This window comes from Prionailurus bengalensis, chromosome C1 (genome assembly GCF_016509475.1).
Source record: "Prionailurus bengalensis isolate Pbe53 chromosome C1, Fcat_Pben_1.1_paternal_pri, whole genome shotgun sequence".
In the NCBI taxonomy this organism is placed as follows: Eukaryota; Metazoa; Chordata; class Mammalia; order Carnivora; family Felidae; genus Prionailurus; species Prionailurus bengalensis.
The window spans coordinates 53185949-53189142 of record NC_057345.1 but is presented as its reverse complement, the minus strand read 5'-3'; the positions used below and the strand labels follow the sequence as shown (position 1 = coordinate 53189142).

At 41.0% G+C, this 3194-nt stretch overlaps 1 pseudogene; it reads left to right on the top strand.

Moving 5' to 3' along the window:
- Positions 1-1367: 1367 nt before the first annotated feature.
- On the top strand, positions 1368-2110 carry LOC122479408 (annotated as a pseudogene).
- The last annotated feature ends 1084 nt before the right edge of the window (positions 2111-3194 follow it).

The window sequence follows — 3194 nt, the reverse complement described above, 5'->3', positions numbered from 1 at the left end:
CAAGACTGATAGCGCTAGATGTTGGGAAGGATACTGTTACGGGTTGGACTGTGTCCCACCAAAAAGATGTTGAAGTCCTAACCCCTAGTACCTCAAAATGTGACCTTATTTGGAAATAGGATCATTGCAGATGTAACTAGGTATGTGGTGAATCACAACATGGACCCCTAATCCAGGATGACTGCTGTCCTTATAAGAAGATGGCTATTAAAGACAGATACAAAGAGGAAGTCATGTAAAGATGGAGGCAGAGATTAGAGTGATAGAAGCCAAGGAACATCTGGGGCTACCAGTAGCTGGAAGAGAAAAAAAGATCCTCTCCTGAAGCCTTTACGGGGGAGCACAGCCTTCCTAATATCTTGATTTTGGACGTCTAGCCTCTAGAACTGGGAGACAATAGATTCAGTTGTTTTAAGCGACCCAGTTTGTGATACTTTATTGTGGCCACCCTAGGAAATGTATATAGTTATTTTTTTTAAGTTTATTTATGTATTTTGAGAAAGAGAGAGCGAGCGAGCAAGCACACACACGGACAATTGGGGGAGGGGCAGAGAGGGAGAGAGAGAGAGAATCCCAAACAGGCTCCACACTGTCAGCACAGAGCCACACATGGGGCCTGAACTCGGGAACTGTGAGATCATGACCTTAGCCAAAATCAAGAGTCAGACGCTTAACTGATTGAGCCACCCTGGCACCTCAGAAATGTGTATAGTGATAAAACAACTGGAACTTCTAGATATTCCATATATTTCTTATTAAGTTAAACATACACTCACTATATGACTCAGTAATTCTGCTCTTAGGGTATATATCTAAAAGAAATGAGACTATATGTCCACAGAAAACTTGTACATGAATGTTCATAGCAACTTTCATTATAGTAATCACAAATTGACATATATAGAAGGTCCATGAATGGGAGATTAGATAGAGAATATGGTATATTCATAATATTTAACGCTACTCAGAAACATAAATGAACTGCTCATAAATGCAACAATACAGATGAATCTCAAAACATGCTTAGTAAAAGATGCCAGACACAATATTGAACATATTGGCTAATTCCATTTATCTGAAAGTCAAGATAAGCAAAATTAAGCTATTATGATAGAAATCAGAACAATGGTTCCTTCTGTAGGTTTACAGAGAAAGGTTCAGGAAGAATGTTCAGATGTGATGGAAATAGTCTATATCATGATTAAGGTGCTGGTTATGTGGATGTAAACATTCATCAAAACTTTTGTCACTCTCTTTTCTGCCTGCTCCCTCTTCTCCCCAAGGGCTGCTCTGGGAGAACCATGCTCCCTCAGAGCTCCCAGCTCCTGCTGAGCTAGTGCCTCCATCATCTCTCTTCAGCCACAGTCATGATCACATAACCAGACCTCATCAGCCATGATGAGATGTTCTACAATATCTGTAAGATCCGGAAGATGGGCCATGGGCTGTGCCTACAGGTGGAGGGAAAAGGGTGAGTAGGACAGAGGGTAACATTGATGACTTGCTCATTGGGGGAAATGATGGTGCTAAAAACTCTACTGAAAACACAGTAGTCACTGGTGTTCATGTCGTCATGAACCATTACTTGCAGGAAACCAGCTTCACAAAAGAAGCCTATAAGAAGTACCTCAGGGGCGCCTGGGTGGCTCAGTCGGTTAAGCGTCTGACTTCAGCTCAGGTCATGATCTCGTGGTCTGTGAGTTCGAGGCCCATGTCGGGCTCTGTGCTGACGCTCAGAACCTGGAACCTGCTTCGGATTCTGTGTCTCCCTCTCTCTCTGACCCTCCCCTGTTCATGCTCTGTCTCTCTCTGTCTCAAAAATAAATAAACATTAAAAAAAAAAAAAGAAGTACCTCAAAGACTACATGAAATCAATCAAAGGCAAACTTGAAGAACAGAGGCCGGAAAGAGTAAAACCTTTTACGACAGGGGCTATGGAACACATTAAGCACATCTTTGGTAATTTCAAAAAAAAAAAAAAAAATACTGGTTCTTCATTGGTCAAAACGTGACTCCAGATGGCATGGCTGCTAGGCTGGACTACCATGAGGATGGTGCGACCCTATTTAAGATTTTCTTTAAGGATGGTTTAGAAATGGAAAACAGTTAACAAATTTGGCTGTGACTTTGTTGTCATAACCAGCCGCTACCCTTCATCCTCACAACACCTCACAACTTAGGCAAAGCGGACTGATGCCATCTTCAGTTATTTTTGACCTTGACTTATTTGGAGCAGAGGCATTTCTTTCAAGAAAAAGAAAACAATGTCATGTAGGTTGTCTAAAAATAAAATGCATTTAAACTCATTTGAGAGAATGCCTCTTAGCTTAATACATATTTAAGTCCATCCTGTGTAGTGTCCTGGAGAAGCTAGTGCCTGGTTGTAGACTACTGCGAGAAAGCATAAGGCTGCCAGCAGATAACTTCTACAGTGAAAGCTACTTCTGGGACTGGAACCTAAAAAACGAGAACCAAAAAAATCTTAATTCTGAGTTCAAGTAAAGGGAAAGACCATGCTGGTAGCTGTGCCAACATTTGGAGTGGATTCCTTACACATTTCATCCCCTACAAACGGAAGTAGTTAACTCTGGAAGAGATTACCGAGAGAATAAAAAGAGATGAATAAAGTTGGAAGCAAAATAGCAACAAAACAAATCTCACTCTATACTTAAGATTTTTGTATTTATTGTATATAAATTATATCTCTATAAGAGTAATTATCGAAAAAAACCCTCTCAGTAGAAACATAAAAAGCAAAGTTTGACTTGCACTCCTGGTTAGAATGGAGAAATACGGGGTGGGTCGAATCTCCTGTCAAGGATGATGAGAAAAGCCAGCTAAAATACAAAAGCCATCAATGTCAAACTTTGGAGAACTGTAGGAGCAATGAAGATTAGAAGGATTAAGATTCCAAAGACAGAAAACCATGGGATCTGAGGGGAGGGTCTGCAGATGCTTTCTCTTTAGGAGTTTTGGCCAGATTTTTGGCAAGCAAGAGGGTGACAAGCCAGACTTTGCCCAGAGTGAAGTGGCTGCTGGAGTCAGAGAAACAGCTGAGGTTTTGGGGCTTTCACACGGCTACAGAGACAAAAGTGTAGACTTGATGAGTCTCAATACCAATTTTCTGTTCCAGATTTGCCGAATCCCACATGGCTGGAGGCTAAAGAGCAAGGGAAAAAAATTCTTATATTTAC